Below are 20432 nucleotides of genomic sequence, written 5' to 3' on the forward strand. Positions count from 1 at the left end.
TCCTGAATGTAGCTAGAGGAAAAAACCATACTGCCTGCAAAAGAACTGCTATTATACTGACAGATGATTTCTTAACAGTAACAACAAAAGCTGAATGAGAATAGAGAAAAGAAGTTTCAACCTAAAACTGCCATTTTGGTGAAAATATCATTTAAGAACAAATTCAAACTAAAGATAATTTCAAACATAAGAATTGAGAGAATTTGTCACCAACACATCCTCAGTAAAAGAAATTCTAAAGAAGAAACTTCAAGTAGAAAGTATTCACAGATGGAAGGTCTCTGAAATGTGAGATGAATTATATGTAATAAGGGATAAATAATTCTAAATCTAAAAAGAGTAATAAATTATCCTTACCTTAAAAGGTAAGTCTAAACACATATTGATATTATAAAATAATAACATCATCATTCAGGATTAAAAAAGCAGAACTAAAGTACAGGAAGAAGTTGTATTTGATCAGGAGGTTTTGATCTGAATTCAAGTATTCTAGCATTCCTGTGTTGTTTGGGAAAAGTATAAGAATACTGAATAATTTTAGTCTTTGATATGTTAAGTATAAATATTAAAATATAAAAAGTAATCCCTAAAATATTAGAAATAGAGTATATACTTTTGAAAATAGCAGTGGGCAAAAAAATAAAATGAAAAACAACCCAAAAGTTGCCAAGAAAGCAGAAAAAGAAAACACTAAAAAACAGGATCATAGATAACACAAAATAACCTGGTAAGACAAATCCAAGTATATCAGTAATCACAGTACATAAAGGTGTATAAAACTTCAGTTAAAAAACAAAAATTGACAGACTGGATGGAAAACAAAATGTAGCAATATCTGGCTTACTAGAGACACATCTAAAACCAAGTAATACAGTAAGGTTAAAAACTAAATGGATGGACAAAGATATAACAGGAAAATATTAACAACAAGAAAGCTGGTGTCATTATATTAATATAAAAATAGACTTCAAGGGAAAAAAACATTAACAACATAGAGAATCATAACACAATTTACCAGAAGATTTAATAATCCTAAACTTGTATGTTGGGACTTCCCTGGTGGTCCAGTGGCTAAGACTCCATGTTCCCAATGCAGGGGGCCCGGGTTTGAACTAGATCCCGCATGAGGCAACAAAGATCCCACGTGCTGCAACTAAAACCCGGTGCAGACAAATAAATTTAAAAAAAAAACTTGTATGTTCCCAATAAATTGCCCTCTTCCCCCACACCCCCTTAGCTCTTTCCCTCTATACACATGTATTTATTTGGTTGGTTAGTTAGTTATTATTTATATATGACAAAACTGAGAGAACTACAAGGAAAAACAAGCAATTCTACGAAGCATAGTGAGAGATTTTTTAAATTCTTTTTTCCTCTGTAAAATAAAACACAGATCAAGAATAATACATGAATGTGTAGCTTACTGAATTATTTTAAGGTGAGCACCCTTGAAACTGGTTCAGAGGAACATGCAATTCAGTGTTCCTCTGACTCTTGTATTTCCTTCAAGTTGGCAGCTGGATCCTGAGGCTTGAACAGACTCAGGTTTATTCACGTCGGCAAGACCACAGGTAGTGCTGTGGTCTTTCATTAAGAGGCACATCATGTCTGACTGTGATTTAACAACTATTGCTGCTGAATGCTTTTAGCCACTAATTCACTGAGACTTCCAAAATGCTGATATTCTAACATTTCTTTTTTATTAGTTGAAATACTTCATTAAAGTGATGCTTCTCTTCGTCTATTATTTGGTTACCAAATGATACAGTTCATGTAGGAAAGGCAGGATAAATCCTCAATCTTTCCCTTTGCCAGTTTCCAAGTAACAAATTTGTTTCCTATCATTCTCTGAAAGTGACTAATATTTTTTATCACTATGAACCCATGGATTCTATGAGTTTAAATCTATTGTGATCATGATCCTTACTGAAGCTGTTTGTCCGATATCTGGCCAGTGGGAGCCTCTTCAAGTATAGGCCTGTATCTTTTTCATTTAATCTTAGTAGTCTTTGATAGCTTCCTTGCTATCTAGTAATGATAAGATATTCCAGATTCATCTTGCACATTTCTGGAATAAACCATTTTTCTAAAATGCCCTGGTTTCTTTGAATGGCAAATGTTAATTCTAGACTATAATCTGGGAATGTGGGTGCTAGGGTTGCTCATTATTATTGGGTTGGACATTTTCTACTCCTTTCTGGGGGATAGAGCTAAGACACGTACAGATATGTATATGTACATACACATACATATATACACACACACATACGACACCTCACAAGTTCATATGAATACGTCCAATTCAAATTTAATACTACAGTGTTTTTATGTGACTTCTTCTATATTACTTTTCTATTTCCTCTCTTCCATACTGAGAATCCCAGTTCTTAAAAACATAGGGTATGATAGTAATAATGGGAGATTTAAACATAGTTCTGTCAGTAACTAATAGATCATAGATTTTTTAATGCAGTAATATAAAATATTTGGACATAATTAACAAGCTTGATTTAATGCAAGTACTTAAAATATTGTATCCCAAACTGAAGAATTCATGTATCAATTAGGGTCTCAACAAGAAACAAATGGCACACTTCAAAAAGATAATTCAATGAAGGTTTATTTATAAAGGAATATCTATAAGATATAGATATAGGAAAAGCACAAAGGATAGTTCATTAATCCCAAATTTAATAGTAGCCATGCTATCATCACCCCAAAGAGAAAAGGGAAAGGAAAAAACTGTAGAATTACCTATCTTGAAAAGGACAATGGTTAGTCAAGAGACACAGCCAGGTGACCTGGCAGGAAGAAATCCCCTTACAGGGGAGTAATTATCCTTGCCTTAGTCTTATACCTACTCTGATCTCCTGTTGAGGATCTTTTACCTGGATTACTTACCTCATAACTGGTATCCATGCTTCCTCCTTGCTCCAGTTCAGTATATTCTCAGCAGAGCAGCCAAAATGATCCTGTTAAAACATAATGGAAAGAGGATTCTGGGACGATGGCAGAGTAGGAAGCACCAGGAATCTGCATCTCCACCCAAACGGCAATCGCACTGTCAGAATCTAATATGACTCTTTTGAAACCCTGGAGTCTTAAAGGCTTGCACCTTCCAGGGTAAGGCTTGGCCAGTAAAATGTGATTAATTTCAGTCCATTTCAGCTCTTAACAGAGTAGCAGCTACCTTTTCCTCACCCCCAGACACATGGCAGGCAGCTGTGCAGGAGTTCCTGGAGCAGCTTGCACATAGCATGTGGGAGGTAGAATGGGTAAAAAGAACTCTGTCCTCCAAATATTGGGGATCTGTGTTCTGATTTCTGCTCTCCATTTTTTGCTTTCCCCTTTTCAGGAGCCAGACATTAAAGATTAAACATTCAAAAACAATTGCATATATGGGGAAAATTACAACATGACAGTGAATGCACAGGGAAAGGCTCAGAAAAGACCTAGGAACATATTAAGTTTACATGTCAGGCTGCTCCTTGGCATAGAAACAGCCTACAACAACAACAACATCAAAACAAAACAAAACAAACCCCCCCCCAGCAAACACTGGGAAAGGGGTAGAATCTGATTTCCAGTGTTACCACATTTTTTGGATTCAAATGTCCAATGTTCAACAAAAAAATCACAAAACATACAAACAGGAATCTGTGGTCCATTAAAAGGAAAAAAATGAACCAACAGAATTTGTCCCTGAATAAGACTTAATGGCAGATATATTAGACAAAGATTTTTAAACATCTGTCTAACAGATGCTCATAGAACTAAAGGAAGATGTGGAAAGTCAAGAAAACAACATGTGATAAAAATGGAAATATCAGGACATCCCTAGTGGCACAGTGGTTAAGAATCTGCCTGCCAATGCAGGGGACACGGGTTCAATCCCTGGTCTGGGAAGATCCTACATGCCGTGGAGCAACTGAACCCGTGCGCCACAACTACTGAGCCTGTGCTCTAGAACCCGCGAGCCATAACGACTGAGCCTGCAAGCTAAAACTACTGAGCCCACATGCCACAACTACTGAAGCCCCTGAGCCTAGAGCCTGTGCTCTGCAACAAGAAGCCCCGCAATGAGAAGCCCGCGCACTGCAACGAAGAGTAGCCCCCACTCACCGCAACTAGAGAAAGCCCGTGAACAGCAATGAAGATCCAACACAGTGAAAAATAAATAAAATAAAATTATTTTTAATAAAAGGAAATATCAATAAAGAGATAGAGGTCAAGATGGTAGACGAGGAGGATGCGGAGTTCGTGTCTCCGCACAACTAGGGCACCTACCAGGCACTGGTGGGGACCATGGACACCTAAGGGGACAGGAGGAATCCCCAGCGACCGAGTAGGTTGTGGTGGGTAGAGAGTGGGGAGAAGTGGAGGCCAGATGTGATCAGCGCCCCTGAGGGGTGGTTGGGGGAGGGGAAGGGATCCCACACCCAGAGGGGGAAAGGGGGGGCCACGGGGAGGGCAGAGGATCAGAAGGGAGCATGGCCAGCATTTCCCTTGCCCACTTGGGCCCCAGGGAGACTACTGAGATCCGGGCTTGATCCTCTGCCCACTGAGGCCCCCTCCAGCTGCGTGGGTCCTGAGCGAGTGGGAGTGAGGGCAGGGGGAGCAAAAGTAAAGGCAGGAGTGATGGGACCAACCAGCACCCTTGAGGGGTGGCTGGGGGAATGGAGGAGTTCTCACACCTGGTGGGGCCCGTCCACAGTTAGGGGTTCAGCAGCGATGGGGGAGACACTCAGGGGAGTGGAGGAATGGAAGGGAGCATGGCCAGTGCTTTCCCTGCCCACCTGGGCACCGGGGAGCCTGTTGGGCTCCTGGGCCCAATCCCCAGCCTGCGGAGGCTACCTCCAGCAGCGCAGAGCCTAAGCCCCGCTTCTACATGCCCACTCAGGGCCCTACCTCTACATGCGGCACTCCGAGACCCCCTTTGAGACTCCTTCAACTGTGCTGGGCCTAAACCCCACCCACACACCCTCACCCAGGGCCTTACCTCCAAACTCCGCAACTCCACACTCCAAGGCTCCTCTAAGGCTGTGCTGTCTCCCCCACCACCCTCCTGCCACGCAGGTACTAAGCCTAGGCCCCACCCCACCCTAAACCCCGCCCCTGCCTATGTTCTACCCCCCACTAAGGCTCCGCCCCCACAGCCAAGGCCTTTTCCAGCCTTTTTTTTTTTCTTTTTTCCTCTTTGTTTTTTTTTCTTCTTCTTTTAGGGTGTGGTTCTGTTTTACCTTGTTGTTGCTGATTCATTTATATTTTTATTTTTTTCTAATAAATCCTTTATTTTTCTGATTTTATTTTATTCTTTATACCTTGTTATTGTTCTGCTCCTTTTGGCTTGTTCTTTTTTTCTTTTTTTTCTTTCTTTTTCTGTTGTGGTTCTGTTTTACCTTGTAGTTGTTTTAATTATAGTTTTATTTTTCCTAACATTTTTTAATCTTTCTAATTTTATTTTATTTTTTGTTCTTTGTTATTGTACTGCTCCTTTTTTTCCTTTTCTTTTGCCGTGTTGTGTGGCTTGCAGGATCTTGGTTCCCAGGCCGGGGGTTGGGCCTGAGCTCCTGTGGTGGGAGTGCCGAGTCCAAATTGTGGACTAACAGAGAAACTCAGACTGCAGGGAATATTAATCAGAGTGAGTCTTCCGGGGGTCCTCATCTCTGCACCAAGACCCGGCTCTACCCAACGGCCTGCAAACTCCAGTGGTGGATGCCTCAGGCCAAAAACCCAGTAAGACAGGAATACAGCCCCACCCATAAAAAAATGAGATGACAAAAAAATATGTTACAGACAAAGGAGCAAGGTAAAAACCTACAAGACCAAATAAATGAAGAGGAAATAGGCAAACTACCTGAAAAAGAATTCAGAGTAATGATAGTAAAGATGATGCAAAATCTCAGAAACAGAATGGAGAAAATACAAAAGACATTTAACAAGGACCTAGAAGAACTAAAGAGCAAACAAACAGTGATAAACAACAAAATAACTGAAATTAAAAATACTCTAGAAGGAATCAGTAGCAGAATAACTGAGGCAGAAGAACGAATAAGTGAGCTGGAAGATAAAATGGTGGAAATAAATGCTGGAGAGCAGAATAAAGAAAAAGGAATGAAAAGAATTGAGGACAGTCTCAGAGACCTCTGGGACAACACTAAACAGAACAACATTTGAATGATAGGGGTCCCAGAAGAAGAAGAGAAAGAGAAAGTGTATGAGAAAATATTTGAAGAGATTACAGTTGAAAAATTCCCTAACATGGGAAAGTAAATAGCCACCCAAGTCCAGGAAGCACAGAGAGTCCTGTACAGGATAAACCCCAGGAGAAACACACCAAGACACATATTAATCAAACTAACAAAAATTAAATTCAAAGAAAAAATATTAAAAGCAGCAAGGGAAAATCAACAAATAACATACAAGGGAATCCCCATAAGGTTATCAGCTGATTTTTCAACAGAAACTCTGCAGGTCAGAAGGGAGTGGCAGGATATATTTAAAGTGATGAAAGGGAAGAGCCTACAACCAGGATTACTCTACCCAACAAGGATCTCATTCAGATTTGACGGAGAAATCAAAAGCTTTACAGACAAGCAAAAGCTAAGAGAATTCAGCACCACCAAACTAGCTTTACAACAAATGCTAAAGGAACTTCTCTAGGCAGGAAACACAAGATGAGAAAAAGACCCACAAAAACAAACCCAAAACAATTAATAAAATGGTAATAGGAGCATACGCATCAATAATCACCTTGAATGTAAATGGATTAAATGTTCCAACCAAAAGACACAAACTGGCTGAATGGATACAAAAACAAGACCCGTATATATGCGGCCTATAAGAGACCCCCTTCAGACCTAGGGATACATACAGACTGAAAGTGAGGGGATGGAAAAAGATATTCCATGCAAATAGAAATCACAAGAAAGCTGGAGTAGCAATAATCATATCAGATAAAATAGACTTTAAAATAAAGACTGTTACAAGAGATAAGGAAGGACACTACATAATGATCAAGGGATCAATCCAAGAAGAAAACATAACAATTATAAATATTTATGCACCCAACATAGGAGCACCTCAATACATAAGGCAAATTCTAACCGCCATAAAAGGGAAATCGACAGTAACACAATAATAGTGGGGGACTTTAACACCCCGTTTACACTAAAAGACAGATCATCCAGACAGAAAATAAATAAGGAAACACAAGCTTTAAATGACACAGTAGACCAGACAGACTTAATTGATATTTATAGGACATCCTACCCAAAAGCAGAAGAATACACTTTCTTCTCAAGTGCACATGGAACGTACTCTACTTTGGGTCACAAATCAAGCCTTGGAAAATTTAAGAATACTGAAATCATATCAGCCATCCTTTCCAACCAGAACGCTATGAAATTAGAAATCAATTACAGGAAAAAAAACTGTAAAAAACACAAACACGTGGAGGCTAAACAGTGCTCTGCTAAATACCCAAGAGATCACAGAATAACTCAAAGAAGAACTAAAAACATACCTAGAAACAAACGACAACAAAAACACGATGATCCAAAACCTATGGAATGCAGCAAAAGCAGTTCTAAGACGGAGGTTTATAGCAATTCAAGCTCACTATAAGAAACAAGAAAAATCTCAAATAAACAATCTAACCTTACACCTAAAGAAACGAGAAAAAGAAGAACAAAGAAAACCCAAAGTTAGTAGAAGGGAAGAAATCATAAAGATCAGAGCAGAAATAAATGAAATAGAAACAAAACAATAGTAAAGATCAATAAAACTAAAAGCTGGTTCTTTGAGAAGATAAACAAAATTGATAAACCTTTAGACAGACTCATCAAGAAAAAGAGGGAGAAGATGCATATCAATAAAATTAGAAATGAAAAAGTATATTACAACTGACACTGCAGAAATACAAAAGATCGTAAGAGACTACTACAAGCAACTCTATGCCAATAAAATGGACAACCTGGAAGAAATGAACAAATTCTTGGAAAGGTACAACTTTCCAAGACTGAAACAGGAAGAATTAGAAAATATAAATAGACCAATCACAAGCAGTGAAATTGAAACTGTAATTAAAAATCTTCCAACAAACAAAAGCCCAGGACCAGATGGCTTCACAGGCAAATTCTTCAAACATTTAGAGAAGAGCTAACACATATCTTTCTCAAACTCTTCCAAAAAATTGCAGAGGGAGGAACACTCCTAAACTCATTCTATGAGGCCACCATCACCCTGATACCAAAACCAGACAAAGATATCACAAGAAAAGAAAATTATAGCCCAATATCATTGATGAACATAGATGCAAAAATCCTCAACAAAATACTAGCAAACAGAATCCAACAACACATTAAAAGGATTATACCCCATGATCAAGCGGGATTTATCCCAGCGATACAAGGATTCTTCAATATATGCAAAACAATCAATGTGATACACCATATTAACAAATTAAAGAATAAAAACCATATGATCATCTCAATAGATGCAGAAAAAGCTTTTGACAAAATTCAACACCCATTTATGATAAAAACTCTCCAGAAAATGGGCATAGAGGGAACCTACCTCAACATAATAAAGGCCGTATCTGACAAACCCACAGCAAACACCATTCTCAATAGTGAAAAACCGAAAGCATTTCTTCTAAGATCAGGAACAAGACAAGGATGTCCACTCTCACCACTATTACTCAGCGCAGTATAGGAAGTCTTAGTCATGGCAATCAGAGAAGAAAAAGAACTAAAATGACTACAAATTGGAAAAGAAGAAGTAAAACTGTCACTGTTTGCAGATGACATGATACTATACATAGAAAATCCTAAAGATGCCACCAGAAAACTACTAGAACTAATCAATGAATTTGGTAAGGTTCCAGGATACAAAATTAATGCTCAGAATTCTCTTGCATTCCTATACACTAACAATGAAAGATCACAAAGAGAATTTTAAAAACAATCCCATTTACCATCATAACAAAAAGAATCAAATAGCTAGGTATAAACCTACCTAAGGAGGCAAAAGACCTGTACACAGAAAAACGATAAAACACTGATGAAAGAAATCAAAGATGACACAGACAGATGAAGAGATATACCATGCTCCCGGATTGGAAGAATCAATATTGTGAAAATGACTATACTACCCAAAGCTACAGGTTCAATGCAATCTCTATCAAATTACCAATGGCATCTTTCACAGAATTAGGACAAAAATATTATACAATTCGTATGGAAACACAAAAGACCCCAAATAGTCAAAACAATCTTGAGAAAGAACAACGGAGCTGGAGGAATCTGGCTCCCTGATTTCAGACTATACTACAAAGCTACCGTAATCAAGACAGTGTGGTACTGGCACAAAAACAGAAATATAGATCAATGGTACAGGATAGAAAGCCCAGAGATAAACCCACACACCTATGGTCACCTAATCTATGACAAAGGAGGCAAGAATATACAATGGAGGAAAGACAGCCTCTTCAAAAAATGGTGCTGGGAAAACTGGACAACTACATGTAAAAGAATGAAATTACAACACTACCTAACAGCACACACACAAATAAACTCAAAATGGATTAGAGACCTAAATGTAAGACCAACCAGACTGTATAAAACTCTTAGAGGAAACATAGGAAAAACACTCTTTGACATAAATCACAGAAAGATCTTTTATGACCCACCTCCTAGAGTAATGAAAATAAAAACAAAAATAAACGAATAGGACCTAATTAAACTTAAAAGCTCTTGCACAGCAAAGGAAACCATAAATAAGACAAAAAGATACCCACAGAATGGGAGAAAATATTTGCTAATGAAGCAGCAGACATAGGATTAATCTCCAAAATATACAAACAGCCCATACAGCTCAATATCAAAAAAACCCGAACAGCCCGATCAAAAAATGGGTGGAAGTCCTAAATAGACATTTCTCCAAAGAAGTCATACCGATGGCCAACAAATGCATGAAAAGATGCTCAACATCACTAATTATTAGAGAAATGCAAATCAAAACTACAATGAGGTATCACCTCACACTGGTCAGAACGACCATCATCAGAAAATCTACAAGCAATAAATGCTGGAGAGGGTGTGGAGAAAAGGGAACCCTCTTGCACTGCTGGTGGGAATGTAAACTGATACAGCCACTATGGAGAAGAGTATGGAGGTTCCTTAAAAAACTAAAAATAGAACTACCATATGACCCAGCAATCCCATTACTGGGCATATACCCTGAGAAAACCATAATTCAAAAGGACACATGTACCCCCATGTTCATTGCAGCACTATTTACAATAGCCAGGATATGGAAACCACCTAAATGTCCATCGACAGATGAATGGATAAAGAAGATGTGGTACATATATATAATGGAATATTACTCAGCCATAAAAAGAAATGATATGGGTCATTTGTAGAGACGTGGATGGACCTAGAGTCTGTAATACAGAGTGAAGTGGGTCAGAAAGAGAAAAACAAATATTGTATATTAATGTATATATGTGGAATCTAGAAAGATGGTACAGATTAACCTATTTGCAAGGCAGGAATAGAAAGGCAGATGTAGAGAATAGACGTGTGGACACAGGTGGTCAGGAAAGGGTGGGATGAATTGGGAAATTAGGTTTGACATAAATACACTACCATGTGTAAAACAGATAACTAGTGGGAACCTGCTGTATAGCACTAGGAGCACAGCCCGGTGTTCTGTGATGGCCTAGTTGGGTGGGATGAAGGCGGAGGGAGTTCCAAGAGGGAGGGGATGTTTGTATGCATATGGCTGATTCACTTCACTGTGCAGCAGAAACTAACACAAGATTGTAAAGCAATTATACTGCAGTAAAAAAAAAATAAATAAATAAAAGCAATGGAAAAAATTAAAAAAAAATAAAACCTAAAAAGAAGCTAAAATAAATAAATAAATTCTGAGGCTGAAAAGCACAATAACTAAAATGAAGCATTCATTAGAGAGATTCAAAGGCAGATTTGATTGAGCAAGCAGAAAGAAAAAAAGTCAGTGAACTTGAAGATAGGACAATAGAAATTACCAAGTTTGAGGAACAGAAAGAAAGAAAACTGAAGAACAGTAAACAGAGCCTAAGGGACCTGTGAGACATCAACAAGCAAACCAACACACCCGTCATGAGAGTCCCAAAAGGAGAAGAGGGATAGAAAATGGCAGAGAGAATATTTGAAGAAATAACGGCTGAAATCCAAATTTCAGGAAAGACATGAATATAAACAGCCAAGAAGCTCAATGAACCCCAGTAAGATGAACTCAAAGAGACTCACATCAAGACACATCATAATCAAACTTTCAAAAGATAGAGTGAATCTTCAAAGCAGCAAATCATAAGCAAATTATCACATACAAGGAAGACTCAATAAGATAACAAGAATATTTCTCATCAGAAACTTTGGAGACCAGAGGCAGTGAGCCAGTATATTCAAAGCACTAAAAGAAAAAAAAAAAGTCAATGAAGAATCCTACAGCTGTCAAAACTGTCCTTTAAAAGTGAAGTAGAGGGACTTCCTTGGCAGTCCAGTGGTTAGGACTCCGCACTTCCAATGCAGGGGGCATGGGTTCGATCCCTGGTTGGGGAACTAAGATCCCACATTCTGTGTGGCATAGCCAAGAAATTTAAAAAAAAAAGAATAAAATAAGAAAGAAAAGTGAAGTAGAAATCAAGACATTTCCAGATTAACCAAAGCTGAGCTAGTTCAGGATCACTAGACTTGCCAGCAAGAAATGCTCAGGGAATCCTGCAAGGTGCAATGAAAGGACACTAGACAGTAACTTGAAGCTGTGAGGAGAAATAAAGATATCAATAAAAACAAATATATGGGCAACTTAAGCTAGTATTATTGTAACAATGGTCTGTAACTGCACTTTTTGTTTTCTACATAATTTAAGAAACAAATACCTTGAAAGATAAAAAAAAACAATTAGTGTAAAAGCTAGTATTACTGTAACTTTGGTTTGTATCTCTACATTTTGCTATTTACATAACTTAGGAGACTAATGTATTTAAAAGAATTATTAGTTTATGTTTTGGGGCACACAATGTATAGAGATGGAATTTTGTGACATTAACAACCAAAAGGAGTGGGGATGAAGATGTAAGAAAGCAGAGTTTTTGTATGTTACTGAAGTTAAGCTGCTATAAATTCAAATTAGAAGTTTATAACATTAGGATGTTAAATGTGATCTCCACAATATCAACAAAGAAAATAGCTATGGAATACATCCAAAAGGAAATTAAGAAGTAATTTTACCATTTCACTACAAAAATCAACTAAACACTAAAAAGACAGGAATGCAGAAAATGTGGGAGATAAAAACTATAGGGCATATAGAAAGCAAATAGCCCAGAGACAGAAGTAAATCCCTCCTTATTAGTAATTACTTTAAATGTAAATGGATTAAACTCTCCAATCAAAAGACAGAGGATGGTAGAATGGATTAAAAATACATGACACAACTATATGCTGTTTAAAAGAGACTCCCGATCCAAAGACACAAACAGGTTGAAAGTGAAAGTAGGGAAGAATATATTCCATGCAAATATTAACTAAAAGAGAGCAGGAGTGGCTATACTAATAACAGACAAAATAGACTTCAAATCAAAAACGTTTATGAAAAAAAAAAAGTTTATGAGACAAAAAGGAAATTATGTATTAATAAAAGGTTCAAAACAGCAAGAAAATATAACAAGTATAAACATTTATGCACCTAATGACAGACCATCAAAATATATGAGGCAAAAACTGACAGAACTGAAGGGAGAAATATACATGTGTACAATGATAGTTGGAGACTTCAATACCTCTCTCACAAAAATGGGTAGAACAACCAGACAGAATATAAATAAGGAAACAGAGGACATAACCAACACAATAACTCAACTAGATCTAACAGATGTATATAGAACAGTCCATACATCAACAACAGCATACTCAATCTTCTCAAGTGCACATAGAATATTTTCCAGCATTGACTATATGCTAAAGCCACAAAATGAGTCTCAATAAATTTTAAAAGATAGACATCATACAAAGCATCTTCTCTGTCCAACAGCATGAAATAAAAATCAATAACATAACGAAAACTGAAAAATTCACAAAACTGTGGAAATCAAACAACACACTTTTAAACAACCAATGGATCAAAGAAGAAATCACAAAGGAATTTGAAAATACTTAGAGACAAATGAAAACAAAACCACAACATACCAAAACTTATGGGATGCAGAGAAAGCAGTGCTAAGCAGGAAATTTATAGTTATAAATACTTATATTAAAAAGCAAGAAAGATCTGAAATCAACAACCTAACTTTAAAGCTTAAGGAACTAGATAAGGAACAAAAAACCCAAAAGCTAGCTGAAGGAAGGAAATAGTAAAGATGAGAACAGAGATAAACAAAATAGAGAATATAAAAACAATAGAGAAATCAACAAAACCAAAGGTTAATTATTCAAAAAGATCAACAAAATTGACAAACCTTTAGGTAGATGAACTAAGAAAAAAGAGAGAAGACTCAAATTGCTAACATCAGAAATAGAAGTGGGACATTATTACAGATTCTGCAGAAATAAAAATATTATGAGAGTACTATAAAAAATTGTATGGCAAAAATTTGGATAACCTAGAGGAAGTGGATGAATTTCTAGAAACACAAAACCTACCAAGACTAAAACACAAAGAAATAGAAAATCTGAACAGACCTATAACTAGTAAGGAGATAGAAACCATAATCAAAAATCTCCCAACAAAGAAAAGCCCTGGACTTGATGGCTCCACTGGTGAATTCCACCAAACATTTAAAGAAGAACTAATACCAATCTTTTTACACATCAAATCCTTTTTGTACATCAAAAGACACTATCCAGGGAGTAAAAAACAACCCACAAAATGGGAGAAAATTTTGCAAATCATCTGTCTGATAAACCAGCAGTCCCCAACCTTTTTGGCACCAGGGACCGGTTTCATGGAAGACAATTTTTCCATGGACCGGTGTGGGTCGGGGGGCGGTAGGGATGGTTCAGGTGGTAATGCGAGTGAGCGATGGGGAGCAGCAGATGAAGCTTCACTCGCTCACCCGCCACTCACCTCCTGCTGTGTGGCCCGGTTCCTAACAGGGGGTTGGGGACCCCTGTGATAAAGGATTTATATCCAGATTAGAGAACTCCTTAAACTCAACAACAAAAAAACAAACAATTCAGTTCAAAAATGGGCAAAAGACTTGAATATCAACATTTCTGCAAAGAAGATATATGAATGACCAAAATGTATATGAAAAGATCTCAACATCACTGACCATTAGGGAAATGCAAATCAAAACTACAGTGAGATACTACCTCACACCAGTAGAATGGCTAATTAAAAACAAACAAACAAAAATCCACCAGAAAACAAGTGTTGGCGAGGATGTGGAGAAATTGGTACCCTTGTGCACTGTTGGTGGGAATACAAAATGGCACAGCCACTGTGGAAAATGGTATGAAGGGTCCTCAAAAAGTTAAAAATAGAATTACCATATGATTCAGCAATTCCCCTTCTGGGTATATATCCAAAGGAAATGAAAGAAGGATCTCAAAGAGATATTTGTACACCAATGTTCATGGCATCATTCTTCTCAGTAGCTAAGATCCAGAAGCAAACTAAATGTCTATCATATGACTGGAGTCTAACGTATGACTGGATAAAGAAATGTGGTATATACATACAATGGAATATTTTTCAACCTTAAAAAGGAAGGAAATTCTACCATATATTACAACAAGGTTAAACCTTGGAGACATTACACCAAATGAAATAAGCCAGTCACACACAAAAAATACTATATGATTCCACTTATATGAGGTACTTAGTCAAAATCATAAAGAAAGAAAGTGTAATAGTGGTTGGCAGGGCCTAAGGGGAGAGAATGGGAAGTTATTGTTTAATAGGTATAAAGTGTCAGTTTTACAAGATGAAAAGAGTTATGGGGATGGATGATGGTGATAGCTGCACAACAATGTTAATGTATTTAATACTACTGAACTGCGCACTTAAAAACTGGTAAGATGGTCAATTTTATGTCATGTGTATTTTAAAATGACAACAAAATGAGGCAAATCAGGTTACTCATCAGTTCAATATCCTTTAACAGTTTTATCTCAGAATAAAAGTCAAAGTCCTCATTATGACCCACAAGGCCCTTCATGATCTGAACCCCTTCTCTTTATCACTCCAACCTCATCTTACCATCTACCTCTCCCATACTCTGTTCCTGCCACACTGGGCTCAGGGCCACTGCACTTGATAGTCCATCTCTTGGAACGCACTTCCCACAGATATCGGCTTGACTCTTTCCCTTATCTCCTTCAGGTAAGGTCCTCCTTGGCCACCCTACCAAAAAATGAAACAAACCCTACCACATACATCCTATCTCCATTCACTACTTCACTTTTTTATTTAACATTGAACATCTAACATGCAACATACTTTCCTGATTTATATTTATCTTGTTTATTGCCTGCATCTCCAACCAGAATGTAAACTCCATGAAGATAGGGACTTTTGTCTGATTGAGCCTATGTCTCACACGAAGTAAGATATCAATGAAATGTATTGGATTAATGAATGAAAGAACATGAAAAAATATGAATGAAAGAAGTAGTAAAGAAGTAAATCTACATTTTATATATATTAAAAATGGTTCATTTATTTTCACCAGTATATATAATGTTTTTCTAACTGTTTACAGTTACTAAATGCCAGCCTGGGCTTGTTAGTTATACCTTAGAACACTGCCTATTTCACTAGATGTTCTCTTCTTTTCCTCCATGCCATAAATGGGGCTAAATGAACTTGGAAGCAAAGGCCAAAAATATATAGAAGTACACAGGCATAGGCTTTGGAATCAGACAGACCTGGATTTATATCCCAGATACTCTACTTGGTAGGGTAGGGTTTTTAACCTCTATGTGTCTCCATTGCTGTAAAGACAGTGTGAAATAGTGGAAACAGTACATTGGCTTAGGAATCTGAGAGTCTTGGATTCTCATGTATTTGTAACTTTGGGCAAGTTATTTACTATATTGTTCACTCTCAATTTCCGCATCTACAAAGTGAGGATAATATCTCTTTCATAGAGTCCTTGTAAAAATGTAAAGCACCTGACACAGAAGGTAACCAGTAAATGTTCATTTCTGTTACTAATATAGGATAGTCATTAATTTTCTGCCCAAGATAACTTTGTTCATTGGTAAGGAGGCATGCACCCTAGAGGTAAGTTTTTTTTTTTTTTTCTTGACTACTACTCTTGTAATGAGCTATGCTGATTGTTTTTCAATATTACTAATAACCCCTACGGCTAGACACTAAAGCCAGAAGCATATTCCAATTAGCAATACTTTACCCACAAATATACATTCCTAAGGGAATGGAGGGCAAGAGCAAGCTCTGCCAGCTTACATTTCTTTTGCATCCACTTTCTGTTTTCTATTACAGGTGGGATCTCATTTTAATGAATACCATTTTAAACATCTGTTTCTACATGGTGAGACTATTTTTGTGTTCTAGGATATGGGCCACAGGAACTGTGCTTTGTTGACTTGGCTAAAACAAATTCTACAAAAATAAAGAGAAAGAAAATTCTTTCTTTACAAGGACTGTCTATGCAGAAGTAAGTATTTTAATAAGAGGTAAGTATCGTTTGTAAGTGAAATACCTGGCTTGGCTATTTCCAAGAAAACAGAACATGAGCTGGTGGGTAGAAGGCAAAGTGCAGTGGAAAGCAAGAGAAAATAAGAGAAAATGGAGCAAAGCCCTCAAGTGAGATCTGTTAGAAAGTTCAAACCTTAAGCCGGAACTCCACTTGGAAACATAACCCCTCCTCTTCCAGGGCATACTTCACAAGTTACCTCCTCTACAAAGCTTTTTCCAATTCCCTCTAGACATATAATTCAATTCTCTGTTTCCTGTACTCCCACTTGTTCTGAAACTGTGAGTAACATTTACCAGTATTCATCTTATACCTTTAAAGATAATTGTTTTGTGCTCTGTCCCTTTCCCTCACCAAGACTGTGAGCTCAGATCTCTAAGACAAAGATTGATTCAACTTCCTAAGACCAAAACCTAGCTCAGAGCTTAATACATAATAGCTATTTAATAAATTCTCATTGAATTCGATACATATGAAGAAGTATTAATATGCTGAATCCAGTATTTTTACCTATCTTGGATGCTCCTAGATAGCAAAAAACATGCTTCATTTCCACAGGATTTGACAGACTGATGTTCAGTGCCAGGTGCTGGTTGAAAAAAATTACTGAAATTAATATGCCAAAGTTGGCAAAAACCAAAATCAACCTTTTGACCTTTAATTCCTTTCAGGACTTGGATGCACAAAAATCTACTACATGCTCCTGAATTAAACACTAACAGTAAGTGACTAAAATATACTGAGTGCTCTGGGAAGACCCAGCTTAAGGCTCTTCATCCTCGCTATGGGAGGGGGTGAGTGTGTGGTGGGGTGGTGGGAGCTGGCGGTGGGGTCGGTAATAGGTAGGTGTGGGGTGGCGGGGAAAGGCGAAGCTCCCAGGATAGGGACTCGGAAGGGCTTGACAGACCACTGGCGTTGGGCAGGCGGCAGGGGCGAGTTACCTCAAAAGAACCAAAGGCCAGAACGGGGACTGCGAAAATGGACTCGAAGGAGCCGTCTGGGAGCACATTAGAAGGCTTGATCCCCTTCCCTCGGATAACATCAGCCCAGGTGCTGGTGCCAACTTGAGCCAACCATTCTGAATGAGCCAACCATTCCAGCTTCCAGCCTACCAGCCCCAGGTTCCTCGCCATCACGGTTTGTCGTGGCGCTGCCTGCTGGGCCCAGGCTTTCGGCCGGTCGGGCTCCTATTTCCGGCTGCGAGGCTCCGCCTTCCCGCCGGCCGTAGAGGCACCGCCCAGTCCCCAAAAGGGATGGCGGTTGCAGTTGTGCGTCTTACTGCTCTTCTCTTGCCCTAGAGGATCTTCTCTTCTTCTCCCTTTCTGCCGTCCCAGCAAGCTGCAAACCCTCTGAAAAAAATGCCTCTGCACCTCTAGCTCTTGAGGAGGTTGGCGTCTGCAGTGGAGTCTCTTATTGCAGGTGTGAGTTAACGACCTGGAACCCATTTTCGCCCGTATTTTCTTTAGCTCCCTTTCTTTGGCAACCACTGGGCTTTAGAATTTTGGAGTCGACTCCCCTCTCTGACCTAGAGTTCCTGAAAGAGCCTGTGCTTTAGTTGACTCCTCTGGTTTGTGATGAGGAGCCCCTTGCCATGTTTGTAAGGGAAAGGTGAGAATATTCTTAAAATGATAAGCAAAGTGCTAACTCTAAATTTAAAGAGTTGCCCTATTCTGGCCGTTCCAGAATGGTCTTTGGAATAGTGAAATAACCCTCTTTTCCTCTTCCTTACATCTGAACACTCTCTGGAAAGAAGCTAATTTCCTACCACGTGCTAATTAAAGTGGTGGTCAAGAACCTCTCCTTCATGTGTGACCTTACTTTTGCAGGGGCTGTAATGGAAATGAAGTGTAAACTTTCAGGGTATAAAGTAATATCTATGACTGACTTATTCCGAAATTAAAGTTTGCTGACCCTTAGGACATGATACAAGGTATACCTCTGAGATATTGCAGGTTCAGTTTCAGACCAGTGCCATAAGTGAATATGGCAATAAAGTGAGTAACATGAATTTTTTGGTTTCCCAGTGCATATAAAAGCTGTGTTTACACTATGCTGTAGTCTGTTAAGTGTGCAATAGCATTATGTCTAAGAAAACAATGTACATAACCTAATTAAAAAATACTTTATTGCTAAAAACGCTGGACTTCCCTGGTGGTCCAGTGGTTAAGAATCCGTGCTTCCACGGCAGGGGGCACAGGTCTGATCCCTGATTGGGGGGCTAGGATCCCACGTGCTGTGCGGTGTGGCCAAAATAAAATAAAATAAAATAAAAATAAAACAGCTTTAAAAATGCTGACCATCACCTGACAATGCAGGGTTGCCACAAACCTTCAATTTGTAAAAAAAGTGCAGTATCTGTGAAGCACAATAAAATGGGGTATGCCTGTATAGCATAGAAAATGAAAAAAGCAACCAATTCTACTTGAATATATTTTTCATTATTATAATCCATCAAATATGGTTTTCAAAATGTAGTTCATTTTATTCACTGTCAAGAATGTGTATTCAAGACTAATATTTTACTCTTGAACTTTTATAGTCCCACTCTTCTCTGAGTTTATGCCACATATAAATTTAATTGTGGACCTGTCCAGCAGGAAAAAGAAAGTTCAAAACAAGTTAGAAGGGGATATAAATATTGTAGAGTGTGGGTTATATAGAGTCAGATGGACTTACACTCACTATTTATTAGCTATGTATGAACTTAACCAACTTCTTTATCTTAAGTTGGGTTCTCCTACAACTAAGACCCTGAGATAAGGATCAGGGTACTAATTCCCTTCCCTCAGTGGTTGAGGGTTACTCTTGGGATTGTTAATTCTCTGGTACTTCCCTAGGCAGCCTTCCTTTGAGTAGCATGTGCCTGCTGCTAGAGAAAACCCTCAGGCAGAAAGACAAATGGTTGAGATAGGAAGCCATTGGCATAGCCTTAATGGAAATTGACATATGAAGCTGCAGGTAGCCTCCAGGGTGGCACAGGGGGATATGAGCTGGGCACTGACGATGTCTGAAACATTCATTAAGCCTTAATTTCTTTCTCTGTAATCTAGAGATAATAATTAGAGATTATAAGTAGAGTGATGTTAAGACTCTAGATCATAAAAAATACTTTAAAATTTTGAATATGTTAATATAATAATGTTGTATCATAATAATTAGGCACATCTTTTTAAGATTTTATTTATTTATTTTATATAGCAGGTTCTTATTAGTCATCCATTTTATACACATCAGTGTATACATGTCAATCCCAATCGCCCAATTCATCACACCCCCACCCCCACCCCCCCACGGCTTTCTCCCCTTGATGTCCATACGTTTGTTCTCTACAGCTGTGTCTCAATTTCTGCCCTGCAAACTGGTTCATCTGTACCATTTTTCTAGGTTGCACATATATGCATTAATATACGATATTTGTTTTTCTCTTTCTGACTTACTTCACTCGGTATGACAGTCTAGATCCATCAACATCTCAACAAATTACCCAGTTTCGTTCCTTTTAATGGCTGAGTAATATTCCATTGTATATATGTACCACAACTTCTTTATCCATTCATCTGTCGATGGGCATTTAGGTTGCTTCCATGACCTGGCTATTGTAAATAGTGCCGCAATGAACATTGGGATGCATGTGTCTTTTTCAATTATCATTTTCTCTGGGTATATGCCCAGTAGTGGGATTGCTGGATCATATGGTAATTCTATTTTTAGTTTT

Source organism: Balaenoptera ricei, chromosome 1, assembly GCF_028023285.1.
Source record: "Balaenoptera ricei isolate mBalRic1 chromosome 1, mBalRic1.hap2, whole genome shotgun sequence".
NCBI classification, from domain to species: domain Eukaryota; kingdom Metazoa; phylum Chordata; class Mammalia; order Artiodactyla; family Balaenopteridae; genus Balaenoptera; species Balaenoptera ricei.